The sequence below is a fragment of the Lithobates pipiens genome, unplaced genomic scaffold, assembly GCF_037356315.1.
Source record: "Lithobates pipiens isolate NorthernLeopardFrog02 unplaced genomic scaffold, aLitPip1_a1.2 Scaffold_13, whole genome shotgun sequence".
Lineage (NCBI taxonomy): Eukaryota > Metazoa > Chordata > Amphibia > Anura > Ranidae > Lithobates > Lithobates pipiens.
Genome location: NW_027507718.1, coordinates 285,071,044 through 285,097,967, shown reverse-complemented (window position 1 = coordinate 285,097,967; position 26,924 = coordinate 285,071,044). Strand labels below are relative to the sequence as shown.

The following is a 26,924-nucleotide window of genomic DNA, read 5'->3' as shown; positions in this document are numbered from 1 at the left end:
AAGTGGCGTGATGTGAAGGACCTCACATGATGTTCAGTCAGGATGGTAAAGCACCTGCCCGGCCGTCAATCTGCTATAGGCTGGGCGGGAAGGTGTTAAAGGGTATGTAAGGCCCAACAATTTAAAGTGCTTTGTTGTATCTCTTTGATAAGTTAAAAAAATACCTGGTTGTTCTGCCAGAAATATTGTCAGCTAATAACTTCCTTAAAAAATTGTTTGTTAAAACAACAATTGTTTTATTACAAAAATAAATCCAAACTACTAAAATGTAGTGCTTGGTTTATATACCATAAAGATCTACTGGAAATCACCTAGACATGTTTTTTTTAATCTTTTAGTTAGCAAAGCCACAACCTGAAATTCATTTATTAATTTCGTCATTACTTACAGGACTGAAGGGATTCGCTAATTAAGTCTCTCAAAGAAGTACAGTCAAAGCTCATGGATCACAGGAGTGCAGTTCTATTTGCACACCTGTGACCCGTTTTGACCTGACAGCGGGCTGAAGTCCACTGTCTTGTGATGTCACAGAGCTGGCCCAGGCTGGGGCAAGATCATGACAATGAAGACGGGATCCACTCACATGCCTGGACCGACACCTGGCTCAGCCTCTAAGCGAGCCGCTAAGAACCTGAGCTGCCCGCTCTGGCCCCCTCCACAGTCCAGTGCTCCAATGAGCAAGGGGAGGGGAGGCAGAGCAGAGAGCTGATGACTGACAGTCACCTGCTCTCTGCTCAGGGAGCTGTGAGAACCCAGCGATCGGCAGTGTTTGATCACTGTTAGAGGCACTGGGGGACGGACACAGCATTGGTTCGATGCTGCATCCACCTAGGTAAGTATGATAAAAAAGAGAAAACAGATTCCCATACATCTCTTTTAGACATTGCCCCCCAAAATTCCCACAATAAAACAAAGAATGTGTAACATTAGATTTAACTGGCCACAAGCATTTTACCCTTTCTTAGCCCTTGAATTCCTCACCCTAGTCATGTAGTCCCTTGGTCAAGTCTTGCTCTCTTTGAGACTCACTCTAAGTGCAAACTCTGGACATCTCCTTCTGAGTCCTTGCTGAAATGAGTAGATGAAAGTGTCAGGGTTGCACAGTTCTATACGTAGTTGACCATAACAAGTTAATCCCATATGTAGTTCTTCGCAATCTCTTTAGCCTTTTTTAAACTGGAGACCTTAAATAGGGATTTTCAACAACTGCAAGATTAAATCCTGTATATTTGTATACAGTAAAAATATTTGCTTAAGAACTTGGTTCTCACTTTTCGAAGTGATGTTTCTATAAATGAAATGACATGTTTTTACAAGAAGCTTCACTGCTTGTATCCAGATTAACTGAATAATAATATTTTTTCCCCACGCTGCACTGCTATCCAGAAATTGGAATTTGCAAGAGTGATACCTTAATAAACAGAAATATTGGAAAATAATATGCTTTAAAAACTTTGTCAGTGTAAATTTTGTTCTTCATGTCTCATTGGGGATTTCTAGTCCCTTCCTGTTCTACGAAAGTTGCCGGAGGTGAAAGAAAAACTCTGCATAGAGTAAAATTATTATTAAATTACTATTTCAACTCTTGTTCTGATAATAACTACATCATTTTGAATTTCTCATCGCCTTCTGTTTTAGTGATAATGGTCATTAAGACAGACAGTAAGGCATTGTGTACACTGCTGCTGGTAAACGGACGTTCAGAGGCAGTTGGCTGCTTTTTTCAGCTGCCCCTGAACTCATCCAATGTTATCTTATGTGTACATGTACACAGGTTCGTTTAATGTTGTTTTTAGGCAGTTGCGTTTATAGGCTTTTCTTTGAAGGCAAAAAAATTAATTCAGACCCCGAAGTTTCTGACCTTTCATACACCAAATGTGGCTAAACGCGGTAACTCGCGTTTTTAGGCGTGTTTCGTTTACAGGAGTTTGTGGATCTTTATGAATGCATTTCCCTCTGCCAAAATCATGTATCTCCATCAAAAATCATGTATATGAACATCAACAACTTTTTTTACTATGTTTATTATGATTACTTATTATGGAGCTCACTACATTCCTTTTTTGTTCATTGTTGGTATTTTATTATGCCCATCAAATTGTCAATATATATATCACTATTATGCAATAAATTTGTAATCATGTATTCTATTCTGTTTTCAAGTGTTTAGCCTCATTTAAAGTCCCATGACCATGTTCTCGTTTTTATATATATTATATATATATATATATATATATATATATATATATATATATATATATATATATATACAGTGGTGTGAAAAAGTGTTTGCCCCCTTCTTCATTTCCTGTTCCTTTGCATGTTTGTCACACTTAAGTGTTTCGGAACATCAAACCAATTTAAACAATAGTCAAGGACAACACAAGTAAACACAAAATGCAATTTGTAAATGAAGGTGTTTATTATTAAAGGTGAAAAAAAATCCAAACCATCATGGCCCTGTGTGAAAAAGTGATTGCCCCCTAAACCTAATAACTGGTTGGGCCACCCTTAGCAGCAACAAGTGCAACCAAGCGTTTGCGATAACGTGCAATGAGGCTTTTACAGCGTCCTGGAGGAATTTTGGCCCACTCATCTTTGCAGAATTGTCCTAATTCAGTTACATTAGAGGGTTTTCGAGCATGAACGGCCTTTTTAAGGTCATACCACAACATCTCAATAGGATTCAGGTCAGGACTTTGGCTAGGCCACTCCAAAGTCTTCATTTTGTTTTTCTTTAGCCATTCGGTGGTGGACTTGCTGGTGTGTTTAGGATCATTGTCCTGCTGCAGAACCCAAGTTCGTTTCAGCTTGAGTACACGAACAGATGGTCGGACATTCTCCTTCAGGATCTCTTGGTAGACAGCAGAATTCATAGTTCCTTTTATCACGGCAAGTCTTCCAGGTCCTGAAGCAGCAAAACAGCCCCAGACCATCACACTACCACCACCATATTTTACTGTTGGTATAATGTTCTTTTTATGAAATGCAGTGTTCCTTCTACGCCAGATATACTTGGACACACACCTTCCAAAGAGTTCCACTTTTGTCTCATCGGTCCACAGAATGTTGTCCCAAAAGTCTTGGGGATCATCAAGATGTGTTGTGGAGAAATTGAGACGAGCTTTGATGTTCTTTTTGCTCAGCAGTGGTTTTCTCCTTGGAACTCTGCCATGCAGGCCATTTTTGCCCAGTCTTTTCCTGATGGTGGAGGCATGAACGCTGACCTTAACTGAGGCAAGTGAGGCCTGCAGTTCCTTGGACGTTGTTGTGGGGTCTTTTGTGACCTCTTGGATGAGTCGTCGCTGCGCTCTTGGGGTAATTTTGGGCGGCCGGCCACTCCTGGGAAGGTTCACCACTGTTCCATGTCTTCGCCATTTGTGGATAATGGCTCTCACTGTGGTTCGCTGGATTCCCAAAGCTTTGGAAATGGCTTTATAACCCTTTCCAGACTGATAGATCTCAATTACTTTCTTTCTCAATTGTTCCTGAATTTCTTTGGGTCTCGGCATGATGTGTAGCTTTTAAGGATCTTCTGGTGGACCTTACTGTGTCAAGCAGCTCCTATTTAAGTGATGCCTTGATTGTGAACAGGTGTGGCAATAATCAGGCCTGGGTGTGGCTAGAGAAATTGAACTCAGGTGTGGACAACCACAGTTATAGTATGTTTTAACAAGGGGGGCAATCACTTTTTCACACAGGGCCATGATGGTTTGGATTTTTTTTTCACCTTTAATAATAAACACCTTCATTTACAAATTGCATTTTGTGTTTACTTGTGTTGTCCTTGACTATTGTTTAAATTGGTTTGATGTTCCGAAACACTTAAGTGTGACAAACATGCAAAGGAACAGGAAATGAGGAAGGGGGCAAACACTTTTTCACACCACTGTATATATATATATATATATATATATATATATATATATATATATATATATTTGTGTGTGTATGTGTATATATATATATATATATATATATATATATATATACCTATATATATATATATATATATATATATATATATATATATATATATATATATATATATATACATATATATATATACATATATATATATATCCCTTTCATGACTAAGCCTATTTTTGGCATTTGGTGTTTACAAGTTAAAATCCATATTTTTGCTAGAAAATTACTTGGAACCCCCAAACATTATATATATATATATATATATATATATATATTTTTTAGCAGAGACTCTAGAGAATAAAACGGTGATTGTTGCAATATTTTATGTCACACGGTATTTGTGCAGCGTTTTTTTAAATGCAACTTTTTGAGAAAAGGGACACTTTCATGAATTAAAAAAAAAAAACAGTAAAATTAGCTAAATTTTTTTGCATCATGTGAAAGATAATGTTACGCCGAGTAAATAGATACCAAACATGTCACACTTTATTATTGCACGCACTCGTGGATTGACGACAAAAAACGGTACCTAAAAATCTCAATAGGCGACGTTTAAAAATTTTTTTACGGTTACCAGGTTAGCGTTACAGAAGAGGTCTAGTGCTAGAATTATTGCTCTCGCTCTGACGATCGCGGCGATACCTCACATGTGTGATTTGAACACCCTTTACATATGCGGACTTCCGTATGCGTTTTCTTTGCTTCGCGAGCTCGCGGGGACGGCGGGTGCTTTGAAATTTATTTATTTTTTTATTTTAAAATGACTAAATTGTTTAAAAAAAATAAAAATTTGATCACTTTTATTGCTGTCACAAGGAACGTAAACATCCCTTGTGACAGTAATAGGTGGTGACAGGTACTCTTTATAAACCCCCCATCCCTCCTTTACACTTCAAAACGATGAAAATGGCGATTCTGAATACCGTATATTTTTTTTAAACCGGCGGCTTTGGCAGCCGAGTAAACAGGAAGTGACATCATGACGTCGCTTCCGTGTTTACTATTAGTAAAATAGGCTTCGTTCCAGTTCCTCCCCAGCAGCCGGAGGCGTCGGATGTTGAATCGGTGCTCCCGATCGAGCGGGAGCACCGGTAACAGCGGCGGGAGGTGGCGGGAGGGGGGGACGTTCCCTCCCGCTCCTCCGGCATAACAGCTGACCGGCTTTTAGCTGCTTCGGTTGTTATGGCTGGATAGCCAATCGCCTGCTGGAAAAAACGGTACCGGGATGATTGCCTGCAGGTGTGGGCATCATCCCGGTATACCCCCTGGAAAATGAGTACGCAGATCTGCATACGCTCGGCGGGAAGGGGTTAAATATATATATATATATATATATATATATATATATATATAATATATATTTAGGGATGAAGGATCATCACTCATGGTGCCACAGACCACATTCATTTTTCTCTGTATGTTGGAATATTTCTATGTTTGTGTGCCTGTGTATCAGTTTTGTAGCAAACAAATAAGTCCATGCAACCTTACTTAGTGCAATACAGTATAAGTCATTTCATTTGCATGGTATTTTTCAGATGTTTATAAAATAACTGTGACAGTAGCAGCGGCTAATTCTAAAATACATATTTTCCTTCAGATGCAGAGGACATCTGCTGATAAGTCCATTTTTCGTCCCCTTGAGTTTCTGAGCACAATAAATTAAAATGAAGTGTAAAAGCTTCAGTAACTCAATCGCTCCCTTGGCGTAAGGATTGTTAGCTAAAAGTACCATTCTGTGCCAGACTGTGAGTGGTGGTTTTGTGCTGAGGGTTTCAATGTTTTTACAAAGCTCATTTCATTAGAGCCTTTCTGTAAGACTTAGATGGGAAAATCTATCCCAAAACAGCCTAATTCATCATTGAGTATTCTTTCCAACATTTCTTACTAAGGCGGAATTTGGAAAACACAGACGTGTAATATTTTTATCTGGGTTTTTTAATTACCTTGAGATTTCAGATTTTATGTATGTATTGACACTTTCTTTAGAAAAGAAAATATTTTACTACAAAGTTCAAGAACTTTGCATCCAGTACTGTTGTAGCCTTATGCTTATAGACTATTATGCTGAATATCTTCTGTGAATTGGGCGGGGCTTGGACAACCCAAGAAAGCTCTACTGATAAACTCTGTTGGACTAATTATTAAAAGTAACCAATTAATATAGAAACATAGCAGCTGACTTGTTTGTTTAAGCAAAACTGTCACTAAGCTAAAGTTTTTTTTTTGTTTTGTCTTTTTAAAGTGTACCCGAAAATGAAGAGTATACATACTGTACCTTTCCTGTAGCCCATGCTACTGAATGTCACTGATCATTTTAGCTTTAATATGCTTATGTAATTTGCAAATACATTTTCAATATTTAAAATTCTGCAACTTTGATTAAAATATTACCTGGGACACACCATGAAACACTTAACCACTGCCATCCCTTATAACTAATTCATCAACATTCGTCTATTGTTTAACCAACATGACTACAAGTTGAGCCGATGCAGATGATCTCTTTCTCTGGATCACAAAAAAATCCTTTATCAATAATGGAGGATCGCCACCTACCCTATTCCTTCCCATTTGTGCAGTAGTCATCAGTCATTAATTTGGGTGTATTGTATATCATCCAAACCCCAGCTGATTCACATCTCTCTAAAACTGAAAAAAATAAACACTTGGATGGAGTGGCACTCTACAAAATGCATATTCTACCGCTCTTGTTTTATGTTTTTCAAACCATTGCCATTGGCATCCCTAAACCTTTCTTTCACACACTATAATCAACTCTACTGCTTTATACTTTAGTCAACTCACCCTCCCACCTGCATTATAATATCTTAATAGAACCAAAACAGACAGGTGATTTAGATCTTTCACAGGTGGAACGTTATTACAAAGCCACCCAAGAGGCCAGGCTGATACACTGGATATAAACTGCATCTCTTAAGCAGTTGGTCCAGTTAGGAAACCATCTAGCTTCATTTACACTGATTTCCCTACCCTGGGCTTTACCTCTTCATCACCCGCAACTTTACTAGACATGTGCAAAAGGAAAAAATTTGTTTCGTTTCGTTTCATTTTAATTCGTTAATTAATTAATTAATTTTGTTTAGTTATATTCGTTAAATTCGTTTTCGGATTTCGTTTCATTTTCTACCGAATTTGAAAAAATCGGTCACATTTGAAAATATTTCAACCAAATTCGAAAATATTTCTACCGAATTCGAAATGATTTCAACATGATTCGAAATTATTTCAACCGCATTCGAAACTATTTCAACCGCATTTAAAAATATTTTGAGACCCGATTTTAGGGCCATGTATCTCGGGGTCACTTGGTGCTAGAAACCCCAAATTTGGAGATGTTGTAGTGCTAGTTCTATTGTGTTTGCATACCAAATTTGGTGTTTCTAGCTATAAGTGACCCCAAGATATGTGGCCTCAAATTCAGGTCGCAAAATGTAATTCTCTGCTGCAGAAAAGTACTTGGCATACTGCGTATATCTGGGGTCACTTGGTGGCAGGTGATGTGGCAAGTGGACAATCCACAACTTGGTCACATGGCATTCGTGGCTGGTCACATGGCACTCGTGTCAGGTCACGTGGTCGGTCATGTGGCACTGGTGGCCGGTCACGTGGCACTCTTGTCAGGTCACGTGGCACTCGTGGCAGGTAGTGATGGACGAACTTCCGACGGGACGCTTCAATGGGAGGCGAACTTCGCAAACCTACAGGTCAAATTTGCAGCCACAAAATAATTAATAGCTGTGCAAACATAGTCCCACCACATGGCCAATGACATAACACATGTATGAGGTGAATCTGGGATGGACAACTACAAGCATTCTTTTTTTATATGGGAAATTGTTGTAACAATTCAGGACTGTGGAGCGCATGAAGGCAATGGAGGAGAGGGAAGGTCAGGGACCAGGGTAGGCAAAGAAGAGGGTGCAGGAGATGATCACCAGCAGCGTGACATACAGCAATGACACCTGCACCGCGATAGAGCCATCTGACAGCAGCACCGTGATAGAGAGCACTGACATCAGCAGAGTGACATACAGCAATGACACCTGCACCGTGATAGAGTGATCTGACAACAGCACCGTGATAGAGAGCACTGACATCAGCAGCGTGACATAAAGCACTCACACCAGCACCTTGATATACAGCACTGACAGCAGCACCGTGATAGAGAGCACTGACATCAGCAGCGTGACATAAAGCACTCACACCAGCACCGTGATATACAGCACTGACAGCAGCACCGTGATAGAGAGCACTGACATCAGCAGAGTGACATAAAGCACTCACAGCAGCATCGTGATATACAGCACTGACAGCAGCACCGTGATAGAGAGCACTGACATCAGCAGCGTGACATAAAGCACTGACACCTGCACCATAAGCAGCCCCAGGAGGAAGTCAGCATAGCACAGGGATGGTGGGAGCCTCTCATAATGAGCATAGCACAGGGATGGTGAGAGCCCCTCATAATAAGCAGCCCCAGGAGGATGTCAGCATAGCACAGGGATGGTGGGAGCCCCCTCATAATAAGCAGCCCCAGGAGGATGTCAGCATAGCCCAGGGATGGTGGGAGCCCCTCATAATAAGCAGCCCCAGGAGGATGTCAGCATAGCACAGGGATGGTGGGAGCCCCTCATAATAAGCAGCCCCAGGAGTAAGTCAGCACAGCACAGGGATGGTGGGAGCCCCTCATAATGAGCATAGCACAGGGATGGTGGGAGCACCTCAAAATATGCACAGCAGAGGTACAGCCCCAGGAGGAAGTCAGCACAGCACAGGGATGGTGGGAGCCTCTCATAATATGCACAGCAGAGGTACAGCCCCAGGAGGATGTCAGCACAGCACAGGGATGGTGGGAGCCCCTCATAATAAGCAGCCCCCAGTAGAAATATGACACCGCTCAACCTCTTCAAAGAGGAGGGTACGGGCATATAGTACGGTGTGCTTTTTTTGGACAAGGAAGTGAGCCAAATGAAGAAAGAAGGTCTCTGTGCTCGATTAAAAAAATAGTTTATAGACATATACATGGTCTACTGGTCACATGTGTTGAATTCCTCCGAGATCCATGCCTCATTAATTTTTAGAAATGTGAGGTAGTTAACAGTGTCGTGAGCTAGGCGAGTACGCTTATCGGTCATGATCCCCCCTGCTGCGCTGAACGTCCTTTCGGACAGGACACTGGATGAGGGGCAAGCCAACAGTTCGATTGCAAATTGGGCAAGCTCTGGCCAGAGGTCAAGCCTGCCCACTCAGTAGTCCAGGGGTTCATCACTCCAAAGAGCGTCCACATCGGCCGTTAACCCGATGTAATCGGACACCTGACGGTCTAGGAGTTCCCTGATGCTGGATCCGGATGACACCTGTCGATGGGTCGGCTGAAAGAATGACCTCATATCTGAAGTCACCAACACATCTTCAAACCGGCCTCTTCTTGCAGGCGCTGTTGGATTGGTACCCGCAACTCCTTCTCTGGGAGTGGGAATTGCTCCTCTGCCAGCGCACGCAAAAGCAGAATGCAGCATTTCTCGAAGCAAGGCCTGGAAGTGCTGCATTCTGACAGCACTCTGTGACGGCGGTAACATTTACGCCATTTTGTGTTTGTACCGGGGGTCTAAGTACGTTGCCACCCAGTACTGGTCCTTGACCCTTATGCTTTTTATACGGGTGTCCCTATTAAAACACTGGAGCATGAAGGCCCCCATTTGCACTAAAGTGGAAGCGGTGTGGTGGCCTGGCTCCTGCTCATCATCCAGGATAATGTCATCCTCTTCATTCTCCTCTCCCCATCCACGCACAACAGGGATCCCAGAAAGGTTTAAAGCATGCTCTTCTTGCTCCTCCTCATCCGCCCCAGCACCATCCTCCTCTGACTCCTCTTCAGACTCCTGTTGTTGACTTGTCTCAGATAGAGTAGCCCCCCCTGGGAATTCATCCAGCATTGCGACTTCCTCATCTTCCCGCTCCTGCTCCTCCACAGCTTGATCAATGACATGACGCAATGCACGCTCCATAAAGAAGGCATAAGGTACCATGTCACTGATGGCGCCATGGCTGCAACTGACCAGTTTGGTGATCTCCTCAAATGGCTGCAGAAGTCTGCATGCGTCGCGCATGAGCAGCCACTGGCGCGGTGAAAAAAAACAGCTCCCCAGAACCGGTTCTGCCGCAGAGTTCATACAGGTAGACGTTAACTGCACGTTTCTGCTGGAGCAGCCTATCAAGCATATAGAAGGTTGAGTTCCATCGCGTCGGGCAATCGCAAATAAGACGTCTGACCGGCAGATGGTGTCGCCGCTGAATGTCAGCAAGGCGAGCCATGGCCGTGTAAGATCTTCTGAAATGGGCAGAGATTTTCCTTGACTGCGGCAAGATGTCCTGGACCCCAGGGTATTTGACAAGGAATCGCTGCACGACCAAGTTTAGGACGTGTGCCATGCATGGCACGTGCGTGATTTTGCCCTGTTTCAATGCGCTTAGCAGATTGGCACCGTTGTCACACACCACTTTACCAACTGTCAAATTGAGCGGTGTTAGCCACTGATCTGCCTGTGAACGCAAAGCTGAAAGGAGTGCCGGGCCAGTGTGGCTCTTGGCTTCCAGGCACAACAGACGCAGCACAGCATGGCAACGTCTCACCTGGCATGTCGAATAGGTTCTGGGGAGCTTGGGCGGCGCAGCGGAAGAGACGCTAGCAGAGGAAAAGGAGGAGTCAGCTGAGGAGGAGAGGGAGGAGGATGGAGGAGGATGGAGCTCCCACTCAGCTCGGTGATGGCTGCTCGTGTGCCTTCTTAAGGCGGTCGTCCCTAGGTGAGTGTTGGGCTTACCGCGACTAATGCGTTGACTGCAAAGATTGCAGATGGCAACGCTATTGTCAGCAGCGGACACGTTAAAAAAAGCCCACACTGCGGAGCCATGTGCCGGTGTCCTGGGAGCGCCAGATGTGACCGTACATGGTCGATGACTCGCTCCTGATACATTTGCAGTCTGCTTTGTCCCTCCTGTGCAATGTAAGTTATTCCTGCTTCTCCTCCCTATCTGCTGGTCCATATCTCCCTCTGAACTCCCCTCCTCTTCCTCTCTTGTGGGCACCCACGTGACATCACTAGACACGTCATCATCAACGTCACCTTCCCCACCGCTATAAGTAGAGATCTCGGAGTAGGCAGCAACACCGGGGACCAACCTCCTCCATGGGCTGATCTGGGTACTGTCGTCAGACTGCTGAGTAGCGGTTGTTGATGCCTCCTCTTCCTGATCCAATACCAAGAGTGGCTGCGCATCAGAAATGTCTTGGTATGGATGGTAAAATAATTCCTGTGACTCAAGCAGAAGGTATGTGGTGGTGGTGGTGGTGTTGTTGTTGGTGGTAGTGTCTTTGGGGGTGCACATAGCAGAGAGTGCAGAAGAGGGTGCAGATCGAGAGGATGAGGAGGGTGCAGAAGAGTAAGGCTGAGCGAGCCACTAAACCAAGTCTGGTGCGTCCTTTAAAGTAATTGAACGCACCTTCGGCAACTTCCCACTTTGGCTCAAGCCTGTTGCTCCTGCCCTACCCCTACCACCCCTGCGGAAGGGCCTGCCTCTTCCTCTGCCTGTCGTTTTTTAAATGACCCTGTGACAAAACTCTCAGTCCCTATACCGATGAAGGACTGCTGCAGTATAGGGCAGCGGTCAGCAGTAGTGCACCTCAACCCTATGTACTGTGGACCTATACCAGTCCTTATAGAATGGCAGACTGTACCTCACTCAACCCTATGTACTGTAGCACCCTAGACAGACCAAGTTACTAGTCCTTATAAGGACTTTTGTGGACCAAGTAGGTTGTGTGTGAGTGATTAGCAGACTGCACGTCAGTCCCTATACCGATGAAGGACTACTGCAGTATAGGGCAGCGGTCAGCAGTAGTGCACCTCAACCCTATGTATTGTGGACCGATACCAGTCCTTATAGAATGGCAGACTGTACCTCACTCAACCCTATGTACTGTAGTACCCTATACCTTAACAGTCCTTATAAGGACCTTTGTGGACCAAGTAGGTTGTGTGTGAGTGATTAGCAGACTGTACGTCAGTCCCTATAACGATGAAGGACTGCTGCAGTATAGGGCAGCGGTCAGCAGTAGTGCACCTCAACCCTATGTATTGTGGACCGATACCAGTCCTTATAGAATGGCAGACTGTACCTCACTCAACCCTATGTACTGTAGTACCCTATACCTTAACAGTCCTTATAAGGACCTTTGTGGACCAAGTAGGTTGTGTGTGAGTGATTAGCAGACTGTACGTCAGTCCCTATAACGATGAAGGACTGCTGCAGTATAGGGCAGCGGTCAGCAGTAGTGCACCTCAACCCTATGTATTGTGGACCGATACCAGTCCTTATAGAATGGCAGACTGTACCTCACTCAACCCTATGTACTGTAGCACCCTAGACAGACCAAGTTACCAGTCCTTATAAGGAGCTTTGTGGAACAAGTGGTTTGTGAATGATTAGCAGACTGCAGCAGAAGGGCAGCAGTCAAGTATAATATTCTTTCTATATTTGGAAGAAAGAATATTATACGTGTACAAGCCTATTACCATACCACCGATACCAGTCCTGAAAAGAACCTTTGTGGAACTAATAGTAACAGCTACTGATTAAACTGACCCTCACTGCCTCACACACTGCTTCCTGCCTGTCCCTATATAAACTGACAACAGAAGCTACTGGAACAATAATTGAAATAGCACTTTTGTGGACCTGATAGTAACAGCTAATGACTAAACTGGCTGTCCCTGCAGCACACACCGTCCTGTCCCTTTCTCTAAACTGACAAAAGACACTCAGGCTGCTGCAACAATCACTAGCACAGCACTGCCTATCCTGAACTACACCTAACACCTATACCAGTCCTGAAAATAACTTTTGTGTACCAAATAGCTAGCGATTTGGGTCACTGTAATCTCTCCCTGCTCCACACAGCAACCTCTCCCTATAGTGACAGAAGAAAGAATGTAAAATGGCCGCCGGATCGGGTTTATTTATAAGTTAGGGGGAATGTCTAAGTGTCCATGTGCTGTAATGTCTCAATTGGCTGTCCTGTACCCCATGATGGATGTGTCATCATAGGTCAAAGTTCTTTTACACAGTAAACACGGAAGTCCGCCAGGTGAACGGCGCCGAACGGGCGGACCGCGAACAGCCGAAATTCGAAACGACCGCCGGGTGAACCGTTCGGCCATCACTAGTGGCAGGTCACAAGGCACTCATGGCAGGTGTTGTGGCAAGTAGACAATACACAACTTGTGGCAGGTGACGTGACAAGTGCACAATACACAACTTGTGGCAGGTGACGTGGCAAGTGGATAAATACAATATGTAACTTGTGGCAAGTGGATAATGACATACAGCATATGCACTTGCCTTGCGATCAACATCTGTGACTTCTTCAATCAGGCATGCTGACAACTTCATTGATACCATAAATATAAATGAAATAAGATGTGTGTGTGTTTTTTGCACTGGTACACGGCAAGTATGAAAAGTTGATGTGACAGATATATATAAGTATAAGTAAGTAACCATCTTCCAAAATTTCTAATTCAAATAGAAAAGATTAGAACAGAATAGAAAAAAATATATAATTTAATAGAATAAAATAGAATATACAACCATCTTCTGAAATTCAAATTTGAATAGAATAAATTTGAATTTTCAATAGTATGAATTCAAATTTTTTAATTAATTAATTTTAAATTTGGATAGAAAAGATTATAATAAAATAGAAAATAGACTAGAAAAATGATAGAACGGAACAGAATAGAATATATTATATTTTATTCTGTTCTGTTCTGTTGTTTTTCTAGTCTATTCTTTTATATTCTAAAATCTTTTCTATTAAAATCGAAATCATTATATACTAAATTCGAATTTCAGAAGATGGTGGTTTTATAATATATCAGGGGTTGACAAATTTGCTTTGAATTTAGGAGCCAGTTAAAAAAGTTAGAAGCCAGTTTTTTTTTTCAGCTCCCGGGGTAAGGCCACTAATTTTCACCCCCTATCCCTAACTCACAATGGAGCACCCAGTCAATAACTCCATTGAAACGCTGTTACATCAGGGGTATGGGCTGACCAGAAAGAGTAAGGCTGGCAACAGATGGAACTGGCTGGCACTGGCAGGTGGCACTGATTGCCACTGGAAGGCACGTGGAACTGCCAGATGGCACTGGCAGGTGACACTAGTTGGAACTGGCAGGTGACACTGGTTTGGAACTGCCAGGTGACACTGGTTTGGCAGTGGCAGGTGGCACTATTGGCACTGGCAGGTGGCCCTGGTTGGTGATGGCAGGTGGCCCTGGTTGGCGATGGCACTAGTTGTCACTGGCAGATGCCACTGATTGGCGGGGCACTGGTTGGTGTTGGCAGGTGGCACTGGTTGGCGGTGGCACTAGTTGGCACTGATTGGCGTTGGCACTGATTGGCGGTGGCACTGGCAGGTGGCACTGATTGGTAGTGGCAGGTGGCACTGATTGGCAGTGGCACTGGTTGGCATTGGCAGGTGGCACTGGTTGGTGGTGGCAGGTGGCATTGGTAGGTGGTGGCAGGTGGCAGTGGTTGGGACTGGCAGGTGGCACTGGTTGGCGGTGGCAGGTGGCCCTGATTGGCGGTGGCAGATGGCACTGGCAGGTGGCACTGATTGGCTTTGGCAGATGGCACTGGCAGGTGGCACTGATTGACGGTGACACTCGGCACTGGCAGGTGGCACTGATTGGCACTGGCAGGTGGCACTGGTAGGTGGCACTGATTGGCACTGGGTGGTGGCAGGTGGCACTGGGTGGTGGTTGCAGGTGGTATTGATTGGTGGTGGCACTGGTTGGCACTAGCAGGTGGCACTGATTTGTGGTGGCAGGTGGCACTGATTGGCGGTGGCACTGATTGGCGGTGGCAGGTAGCACTGGTTGCCACTGGCAGGTGGCACTGACTGACGGTGGCACTGGCAGGTGGCACTGGCAGGTGGCACTGATTGGCGGTGGCACTGATTGGCGGTGGCAGGTGGCACTGATTGGCGGTGGCAGGTGGCACTGACTGATGGTGGCACTGGCAGGTGGCACTGATTGGTAGTGGCAGGTGGCACTGGTTGGTGGTGGCAGGTGGTATTGATTGGCGGTGGCACTGGTTGGCACTAGCAGGTGGCACTGATTGGCGGTGGAAGGTGGCACTGACACTGGCAGGTGGCACTGGTTGACGCTGGCAGGTGGCACTGGTTGGCGCTGGCACTGATTGGCAGTGGCAGGTGGCACTGGTTGGTGGTTGCAGGTGGTATTGATTGGAGGTGGCACTGGTTGGCACTAGCAGGTGGCACTGATTGGTGGCAGGTGGCACTGATTGGCGGTGGCAGGTGGCACTGACACTGGCAGGTGTCACTGATTGGCGGTGGCACTGGTAGGTTTCACACGGAGCACTCTGTTACTGAAATGTAACAGAGGAGCTGTCAGAATTGAGCTTAATGTCGGAATGGGCGGGACCCAGCCGGGGTGTGAAACTGACAAGTAACAGAGAGGCGGATGTCAGATTTCAGCCTGATGTCGGGGTGGGCGCGACCCGGCTGGGGTGGGCGGGACTCAGCAGCTATCAAACACCAGCTGCTTAAGAAAAGGGGCGGGCCACATACACATAGCGGCCCGCCCAGATCCCATTGTCTGGTGTTTGATAGCTGCTGGGTCCCACCCCCACCCAGGCCGGGTCCCGCCCACACCGGCCGGGTCCCGCCCCCCCCCCCCCCGACATCAGGCTGACAGATCCTCCTCTCTCCATTGCTTGTCAGTTTCACACACTCAGCGCGGCGCTGCTGAGTGTGGAGGAGGGAGGAGGACGGCAGTCAGTGCTGTCTGGGGCATCGAATGTGAGTGGGCTGGTGGCAGCTTAGGCGCCAGGTTGCGATTTCTGGTTGCATTGGCGACCTGGCGCCTGGGGTTTGTCGAGCCCTGTAATATATATATATATATTTCTTTCCGACATTCGAATTTTGTATAGAATGAATAATTCTATATATAATTATATATATATATATATATATATATAATTCTATATAGATAATGATTTTTATAAAATATAAATATAAATAAATAAATGAATATAAAAGAATAGACTAGAAAAACAATAGAACAGAACAGAATAAAATATAATTTATTCTATTCTGTTCTGTTCTATCGTTTTTCTAGTCTATTTTATTATAATCTTTTCTATCCAAATTGAAAATTAATTCATTAAAAAATTTGAATTCATACTATTCGCAATTCAAATTTATTCTATTTGAAACTTGAATTTCAGAAGATGGTTGTATATTCTTTCTATTTTATTCTATTAAATTATATTTTTTTCTAATCTTTTCTATTTAAATTAGAAATTTTGGAAGATGGTTAGTTACTTATATACATCTGTCACATCAACTTCTCATACTTGCAGTGTACCAGTGCAAAAAAACACACACATCTTATTTCATTTATATTTATCACATCAATGAAGTTGTCAGCATGCCTGATTGAAGAAGTCACGGATGTCGATCGCAAGGCAAGTACATATGCTGTATGTCATTGTCCACTTGCCACCTCACCTGCCACAAGTTGTGTATTGTCCACTTGCCACATCACCTGCCACAAGTTGTGTATTGTCCACTTGCCATGACACCTGCCACGAGTGCCACGTGACCAAGTTGTGGATTGTCCACTTGCCACGTCACCTGCCACAAATTGGTTCCTAGCACCAAGTGACCCTGAGATATGGACAATATGTCAAGTACTTTTCTGCAGAAGAGAATGACATTTTGCGACCCGACTTTGGGGCCACGTATCTCGGGCCACTTATAGCTAGGAACCCCAAATTTGGTATGTAAACACAGTAGAACTAGCACTACAACATCTCCAATTTGGGGTTTCTAGCACCAAGTGACCCCGAGTTATGGGGCCCCAAATTCGGGTCGCAAAATGTCAAGCACTTTTCTGCAGCAGAGAATGACATTTTGCGACCCGAATTTGGGGCACCGTAACTCGGGGTCACTTGGAGCTAGCAGCCCCAAATTTGGAGATGTTGTAGTTCTACTGTGTTTGCATACCAAATTTGGGGTTCCTAGCTATAAGTGGCCCCAAATTCGGGTCACAAAATGAAATTTTTCGCATTTGATTCGAATTTCGTTTGAATTCATTAGCATTGTAATTCGGTCATTCGGATGCATCCGAATGTCCGAATAATGAAAATTCGTCCAAATTTTGATTCGGAACAAAACGAAATGCACATGTCTAAACTTTACCCATATGCGCCCCATTAATCCTTAAACCCTGGGATACCCTTGTTAATACATATAAGCTATCTTCACATGTAGGTCCAATGATTCCCACTATTGAGAAACCCTGCCTTTCCACCAGATTTTTCTCACTATTTTTTATTCACATGAACCACTGCTAAACCACCCCCCATTCACCATGCCCTTATCCACTCTGGTTTCAAAATACTGGCATTGCACACAGAAGTATTGAAATATTCACCTGCACACTGGTTATTTTATTTTCAACTAATAGATTTCTACACAACCTTGCAGAGTCAAGCCATATTACACAGAGAACTACCTCTTGTTGAGTCCAGTCATCTGGCTTTTGCAAACATATCTCTGCCCATCATAAAACACTGTTAGCTCACACATACTGTACATACATGAAATATTGGTGTCATGAACCTTGGAATATTGAGGTAATTCTCCTTTGATTCTATTACACAGTGGTGGGTCTTCTGCCCTGTCTTAAGGATAACCCCCTCCAGAGGGCTCCGTGTTCTGGAAAGAATTCATTGTTCTGTGTTTGACCGTTTGTTTGTTTATGTACTTTAATTACCTAATGGGGCTTCTCTGTATCATTACACACATCAGTCCTCCTATTCAAGCTATCGGACCAATTCCTGCTGATCCTGTTTCAAGTCCTCATTTACATGGCCAAGAGGACTAGAGTGTATTTTACTATTGACCAATAGGAAAGTGGTTGTTTGGGCGGGGTGTTCAAACTACTATGTATAAAAGTGTGTTGTGTGCATCCAATAAACGGGAGATTCCTGTTTGAAATTACATACAGCCTGCCTGGTGTTTGTTCTGAGCTATCACAACTGGATTCTGTAGTTTGAATCCCGGAGCATTGGATGACCGAACCATCAGACGTTGCGATCTGCAATCTGATTCAATAGAGGAGTGTCGGGAGAGTGGAACCAAGTGAGCAGGGAACAACAGCTTGGCTGTAAATTTATAGACAATGATAGGTCATAAGTCATAAATTCTACTGCACAAACCCACCATAGCCAGTGTGATGCAATAAATACCTTTTATGATACCCACAAAATAGTATTGGTACCCTTGTTTTTACATAGGATATTCCCCAATACTTTTGACAAATGCTGCTGATGCTCAGCCCATACAGGCATGATGACCTATATACTGTGGAATTTCCCTCAGATTGCACCGTTCTGGAACATGGTATTTGATACCTACACCTTAGTAACCTCTATTATTGTGCCTCAAGTCCCTCAAGGAGCTTTGCTTTTCATGCTCCCTGGTTCTCTGTGCAATATAAAAAGGAATCTCTTCTGTTTCTTCCTTTTTGCAGCAAGAATGATCTTTCTTTGACATTGGAAAATTACAACTTTCCCATCCAAAAGGGAATGGATTAACAGACTTAATTACCTGATGCGGATGGAGGAACAAATAAGATACCACCAATTGTCAGCAATGCTCACTTCTAAATTTTGTTAATATCTTAAAGGTTTTTCTTCTCTTTCTATGTGAAAGGATCATGTAAAAAGGCCCTTCTGTTTTGTAATCTAATATACGAACTGCACCTTTTGTAATAATATGAATGAACCATCATGGCTCCATTTTATATACCCCCGCCATTTTTTATGAAGTCCCTTATTGTGTAAGTTCAAACTTGTGTAAGCCCCTGTACACACGGTCGGAGATTTCCACAACCAAATTCGTCGGATTTTGCCCGTCGGATCTTGTCCAAAACTGTTGCATACCCACGGTCGGACAAAGTTGGGGAAAAAATCTGATCTTTCAGAACGCGATGACGTAATTTCATTACGATGGGACTACATTCAGGCTAGTAGCCAATAGCTTTGATGTAGGAATTTGATCTGAGCATGCGTGGCACTTGGTCCAATCAAAATTCTCTACACATGATTGGAGTATGTCCGATCAGCCCAGTTGGTCGGGAAATATTTCCAACATGTTGGAAAATTGGGTCCGACGGATATTCCGACGGAATCAGTCCGATGCATACCACACACAGTCGGATTATCTGGCGACACGGTCCGATAGGACACATTCCAACAGATTCTCCGACTGTGTGTATAAGGGCTAAGAATGCTTGGACAGCACCCCCCCCCCACACTTTATTTGCTCACTGCAGTCAAACCTGTTCCTCAGAATGTATATCCTGTTTAGCCGTAGGCGATCAGCGAAGTTATATGATTAATGACCAGTTGTCCTATCTAACCCCTGATAGATATATATCAGGTAACAAACTTGCATAACCCTAGATACGTATGCAGTAAACTAACCACTCCCCTTCCTTTGTTCTGTACTGAATATAAGCTACTTTTGCACTCAATAAACTTAGACATTTTATGTATACACAACCTGCCTCTCATTCATAGTGTCTCCAGATATCTCTGTTAGTGTACCTACAAGAAGGGTGGTCATCCAGAATACTTACTATTTCCTTTCAAATGGGGGCTCGTCCCAGATAAGACAATCATCCACGGTGGGTAGACCTTTGTCTATTTCGACAAATTCTTTCTTACCCTGGCTCTGATTAAAGTCTTAGCCTTTTAAAATTAAGAGAAAGGTAGGAGGAACCACACCTTAATAGACACACTCACGGGAGTGTAACATTTTAGGGTCTTTGCGAGACCTGAGTCTTTATTTAAGACACCGTATATTAGAAACTGCATTTCAGTATCCTTTTGGTAAGAGTATTTAGGTAACCAACTAGGTAACCAACACTGCCCGCTAAATCTTTGCTTTTCTTTCTGTCGCACATAGAAGTAATAACATAGTTTGTTGTGAAGGTACACTGACTGTAAGGTAGGACAGTCAGGTGGAGAGTGAATGTGAAAGAAGGATTTAATTCAGAAAAGTTATCTATATAGATTAAAAATACATGTTTATTGTTAAAATGTTGCAACTAGTGTCAGTCTATTCATGAAATGTGTTGGGCACATATTAAGCCCATGCCCGATGCATAGTTAATTGAAAACATTAAAAGGGGAATGTGACATGTCACTGATAAATTACATGTAGGCGTTGATCCCAAATGTTTTTTTTTTTTTAGGAATCTGATCAGATACAAATTTTGAGGAGTAGCATTTAAATTTATGTATAGGGTATTTTGATTGTTTCAGTTGGAGTCTGACTTTAACCGCTTCCCAACCAACCGTTGCAGTTATACTGTGGCAGGTTGGCTCCCGTGCACAAGCTGTCGTAGCTATACGTCGGCTTGCGGGGTCAGGATAGCAGACATGTGCACACCGTCAGAGGCGCACACGCCTGCTACACAGCGGGGGTGCTGATGCTCGTGGCTGCTGGCCGCGATGACCGCAGGCCATGAGCGATCGTGACCAGGAGACACGCTTCCCTGTTCTATTCTGATAGATCGTGTGTTCCTATTAGCTAGGAACCACGATCCGTCCCTTCCTCTAGTCAGTCCCCTCCCCCTTCAGTTAGAATCACCTCCCAGGGAACACAGTTAACCCCTAGATCGCCCCCTAGTGTTAACCCCTTCACTGCCAGCAACATTTTTACAGTAATCAATGCATTTTTATAGCATTGATTTCTGAATTAATGCCAATGGTCCCAAAAATGTGTCAAAATTGTCTGATGTGTCAACCATAATGTTGCAGTCACAATAAAAATGGCAGATAACATAACATTCCTAATCCCCTTTTGCCACCTGTAAAAGTGATCAAACAGCTGTAAAGCAGCTCAGATCACTTTTACTGTGTAGGGACATTTCAACTCTAAATAATGATATCTGGATCTGATCTGCAGCCGCAGCCATGACTGAAATATCAGCTCTACTTCTCGAGAATGTATATATACGTATGTCGGTTGGGAAGTGGTTAAGGAATTTGTTTATTTAGTGTTGTGTGTTGCATGGTATTTTTCTAAAAACTTTTTTGCATTGGCACATGTTTTTTGGCACATAGTTTGCCATGTAGGGGATAACTGGCTCTAAAAAAAATAATACCTGGATCGTGACTGCAGCTGCAGCTATGACTGAGATATCAGCACCACTATCGAGGATGTATATTTACATATGTTGGTCGGGAAGTGGTTAAGGAATTTGTTTATTTTCAGCATTGCACTTGAAGACTGTCTCCCCATTGTACAGTATTTTTCTAAAAACATTTTTTGCATTGGTACATGTTTTTGAGTAGTTTGACCAGAATACACCAACAAGATTCATTCCCCACAGGCCTCAATGGCATTTTTTGAATTTCACACAGCATTTGCTGAGACCTTGGCAAATTGAACCCAGGCAGATTTACCCACAGGTCATGCAAAAGGCTGGCTATGGCAAACAAGTCTTAATTTTTTCTGCATCATGGCACACTCTCAGGGAAACACCTTTGTTGATCTTTACTCTATGTCAAAACTCATATTTCCTTTGAAAAGCACCTTTATCCTTAAAAGAATGATATAACGTGCTCACCTATGGCATGTGATGTTAGCTGGCTTCTAATCCTGGTTGCTTTGGGTCATTGATTCATATTTCACACATGTCCACTATCTATTTCATTTCATCCTGGAATTCTCACTTTCACAGGCTCTTTTATGTGGATAGGTATAACGTGAGGCTTATGCAACCAGATTGTTGTAAAAGCTGTATGCAATAAAGTTGTCCATTTATCTCTGGGGAAAAAAGTTTATAATTTCTGTATTGGTAAGCATAAGATAGAGCTCGTTCTTTACTTTGCAGTTTGTGCCAGACCTCTCAAAAGACCCAGGTATGAGACCAGCATTCTAATATGGAACCGCAGGATCTCTTGCTAGAACAATAGGCCTACATGGCTACTGCAGCCATAGGAAGAAAAGACAACTGTCTACTAAATTCTCACCCACTGCTCAGACAGGAGGGAAAGCTGAGAGATACATGAATGCTCCCTCATCTGACCATAAATAGCCAATTCAGGTGAACATGTTCTTATATCTGTATGAGAAATAGTATTTCTCATGTATCTTTCTTGACAAGTTCCCTATAAAGTTGTTTGAAATATGACAAAAATTATTTCATAATTAGAATTATTGAAAATGTACTGTTGTATTACTACTTAGTTCATTACTTAGCTACTTAAGATTATTTAATTCTGCCTTGCTCTCAGTTTAGTAAACTAATAGATATGTTGGGCACTTATGTGAGTTTGGATAGAAGTTTTAATGTTTTGTTTGGTATAGAGGAGTTCCCTTTAGGCAGCTCCCCAGAAGACAAGCACCATGTAAAATCCAATACACATTTAAATTCAGAAGATGCATACAGGAAAACCCAATTGGGGGTTTGAAAGGTCCACCTTTATGGGGGTTTAGTAGGTACTGCAAAAGGTGTATTGTGGAAAACAGAGCAGTAATAATACTTTGAAAATAGGCTCAAGTTGGAGTAAACTAGCAAATGAGACATTCATACAATTTCTATTATTCAAAATACATCTACTGCAGTACCTACTTGAGCATATTAACTAAGAATTATTAAAATTTCTATTATCCAGAATATATCTATTGCAGTAAACACTAAGTCCTGATGAATATACCTCTAGCAATACCTACTAAGCTCAGATGAACAGGACCTTCTGAACCCCCAAAAAAACTTTGGCTGTTTTACTATATGCATCTTTCTAATAAAATGTATTCTGAACTTCACAACTAATTTTACCATACTTTAAAATGCAGCATCAAACATACCGTGTATGCCAAGGCAAGGCAATATAAAACATGTGCCGTACATCTCTGCAACACATACACATTTTCCAATGCTTTATTCCTTTAATAAAGACCCTGCAAGTACAAAAAGACTATTGATATTTAAGAAATACACTTAGTTTCTCCCAAGTCCTGTTATGGGCTGAAAACACAGGAGGAAAAGCGCGGTCCATAGTTTTTGAAATACATAGGAAATTAAGTAGGCAGGGCTGGCAGAATTAACTTTGGGATTCACAGGCAAAAATTCATGGCTGGTATATCCAGAATGTCAAGCAACTGTGCGTGTCAACTTATCAGCCTCTAGCTTTCATTTTCAAAGCTTAACTGAACAAGTTGAAGCTAGAAGCTGATTGGCGACTATGCACAGAAGCTTCAGATTCTGTCTGCTGCAGTTTTAGTAAATTCCCCCATTGTATTGTCCTGAGAGGAAGGCAGGGTCACACTATGTGGTGGCTTTACTAAAGGCAAAAAGACTGTGCCACTGGGATGTATTGGAAGGCCACATAGCAGCAGCAGATGTCCTCTTCCCCCCCTTCCCACAGATACATAATGTTACACAAGGAAACAAAGGCAGAGAACTGCACTGATGCTGTGAGGGAAAACAATCTACTTCATGGGATAGGGCAGTCCACCAGTCAAAACCTGGTGGGAGATGAAAAAAGAGGGCATATACATATACAATAAGGGAGGAAAAGAGAGATAAGAAAAGCAGGGAAGGGATTGGGGGAAGCTGCCCACGGTAGCTTGCAGACTCCAAACTTCAAAACAAAAGTGCAGTTTTGCAAGTCCATAGTGAAAGGAAATAGTAGGTATTCTGGATGTCCACCCTTCTTGTAGGTACACCAATAGGGCCCTCAGATATCTGCAGACACTTTATGAATGAGAGGCCGGTTGTGTATTCATAAAATGTCTGAGTTTATTGAGCGCAAAAGTAGCTTATATTCAGTATAGAACAAAGGAGGGGGAGTAGTTAGTTTAATACATAGGTATCTAGGGTTATGCAAGTTTTTTACCTTGTTACCTAATATATATCTATCAGAGGCTAGATTGGACATCTGGTCATTAGTCACATATCTTTGCTGATCGCTTACGGCTAAACAGGATATACATTCTGAGGGGCAGCTTTGAACGCAGTGAGCAAATAAAGGGGGGGGATGCTGTGCAAGCATTCCTACACAAAGTTGAACTTGCATAATAAGGGGCATACAAAATGGTGGGTTATACAAAAATGGAGTCATGATGGATCATTCATATTATTAAAAAAGGCGCAGTTCGTATATGAGTTTACAAAACACAAGTGACTTTTTACACGATCCTTTCAATCCTCTCTTTTGTCATGAACGTGACAATCACAAACCCTATTGCCCCCAATATGCCCCCGATATTCACCTGGACTACTTTCCCACAAATTTACCATTATCCTAATTATGTAAAAATAGAGTACGATGAACACATAATCTCAGCTGCATAGCAATTGTTCATGGAATACAAAGGGGGAAGGGGTGTGATGGTCCATTAAAGCAAGTGACAGGGGCATGACAGCCTTTAGGCCAAATAAAAAAATAATCCCAAAGAAAAGCACAAAAAAAGTCTCTTGTATGGCTTCTGAATGTCCATTAAATTCATAAAAAGGAAGCAAAAGGAAATGTCCACATTATAATTCTCATTCTCCTAAACTTATCCCAAAACGTTTGGTTTGATTCTGTGCTCATCCATATTTTTTCAGAGATCCTCCACCCCAAAAACCCTGCCTCTTTGTAAGGATAGAACTCGATATCCACAGAGTGGAACTGATGTATTGGGCTAGACTTGGGTCTTCGAGCTGGCGTATCTGGATCTCTCTCTATTTTTATTTCTTTACATAAAACACCACTCTAGGTTCTTCTATAACACTATAATGCCATTTACTGAACACTTTGTAGCCCATGACAATTATATTAATCTGAAATATAGCAAATTTTCTGATATAAAAAACAAAACAAAATACCTTTTAACTGCAATAATGTAAGGGTAGGCAATTGCAATTGTACCGAAACAAAATTGACGTCCTTTTTCCCCACAAATAGAGCTTTCTTTTGGTGGTATTTGATCGCCTCTGCGGTTTTATTCTTTGCGCTATAAACAAAAAATGAGCAACAATTTTGAAAAAAACGCATTATTTTGTACTTTTTGCTATAATAAATATCCCCATTTTTTTAAAAAAAAAAGCTTATTTTTTCTCAGTTTAGGCCATTATGTATTCTTTTACATATTTTTGGTAAAAAAAATCACAATAGGTGTATATTGATTGGTTTGCGCAAAAGTTATAGCATCTACAAAATAGGAGATAGATTTATAGCATTTTTTTTAAAGTAGTAGTAATGATGGCGAGAGTAGAGTAATGGCGGCGATTTACTTGGCGTAACATTATCTTTTATATTTTAGCAAATCCTGCCCAAGTCCTGCTCTTAAAGAGATTAGTCTGGTTAGTGTAATTCTTTACCTGTGGTCTGAATACAGAATAGAGAGAAATACAGGCTACCTACGTTAAAGGCACTTGTGGGGGGCACCATAAGCATTTGCCCACTGACAAAAAACTCACCCTAGGTGTATGAAGTTGCCATGAATTATATGGGTTACCCAGCTGGTAATTAAAGGCAAACAGCATTTATTACTGGGTTCCATGAACCTAAAGGCCTGGGGAGAGCTGCACATTCTGCAACTCTTGTTGTAGTTATGTTCTAGCTTGGATGGACAATCTTTTCTAATTATTTGACTGCTGTTATGTCAATTAAAATAACTTAAATATGATATTGCACAAGGAAACTGAGAGGGATGCTGAGCTGGATGGAAATTAATCTTGAACTGGAAAATCAGTGTTGGTGTTTTATAAGGATGAAGCAAATCTCTCCATACTTGGCTGAGAACACTTTGGCTTTATGCATAACAGATCCCATGGCTGTACAGCTGATTAATGCATCAGATTGCTCTATATGGGGGCTGCATGTTTTGTCCACCTCCTCTCAGACTCCATAAGGCTTGTATGCTTAATCTGCATTTAATTAGTTTGCGTTTCCTTCCAAGTCATTAGCAAATACAAACCTGCATGCATATGAAAGCTGTGCATTATTTACAGCGCAAACAAACTGTAGTTGTGTTTGGCTACTGAGGGCTCCTATTAGGTTTCATTTAAAGGGATCAAAGTGTAAGAATATTTCCTGTACACTAAATTCACTGAAATGGGCCCAGATGTTATTGCACTGTATGGAGTAGAGCAGATGGATGTAGGTGTACTTGAGAACTTCCCCTGAAATTTATAGTTTCACGTGGCAGATTTTTTCTGTTCACACTTAATCTAGAGGAAGTATTTTTAGGAGTTGGTTGCAAAGAGACAGATTTATTGGGGACTATGAGGACACTGTCTTTGCTGACAAATGTTGTGACTGTGAATCTCTTCTTTTGTCTATGTGAATAAAAAATATGTATGTGCATGGAAACATAAGTAGATGTTCTGATGATAGATTGAGAATTGCAAGTAGCCTCCTCAGAAATGACCAGCTCTGTCTACTTTGAGTAGCTGAACATGTGGTAAAAGCATAGAAAAGTTTTATAGGTCAATATGAAGCATTCAGATATGGGTGAAACAGGAAACATCAGTAATACAATCATCAGATTTTAAAGGTCGGGATAACCTCTTTGCAGCAGTCAAGGCCAGGAGAATGCAGGTATTATTCATAATAACTATGACAAAAATAATGGGAAGTCAGTAAAATAAAAAAAAAAAAAGGTTCTGCATCTAAGTTTCGCATTGATTTTTAGTTGGACAGCTATGAACTTGGGACATTTTGACCTAAGTACGTAGGATATTTTTTCAAATATCTAGCATACCTATTTTCACTGGCTCTGATTTGACGTGACACTCATGAACATTTCCAACCAAAGCCCTAGATACGCTTTTTTAACAGGCTGTCACAAGATCATATATTAGCTAGTCCACAAG

At 42.4% G+C, this 26,924-nt stretch overlaps 1 long non-coding RNA gene across 1 annotated transcript in view; it reads right to left on the bottom strand.

Annotated features, from left to right (window-relative positions):
* Positions 1-400: 400 nt before the first annotated feature.
* The window catches only part of LOC143976103 (uncharacterized), a 39,069-nt gene continuing 12,545 nt past the window's right edge, over positions 401-26,924 (bottom strand). The window contains exons 2-3 of the long non-coding RNA XR_013272509.1: positions 24,933-25,060; positions 401-1,068 (exon numbers count right to left, since the gene is read on the bottom strand). This is a non-coding gene — a long non-coding RNA (uncharacterized LOC143976103). The remainder of the gene's footprint in view (positions 1,069-24,932; positions 25,061-26,924) is intronic.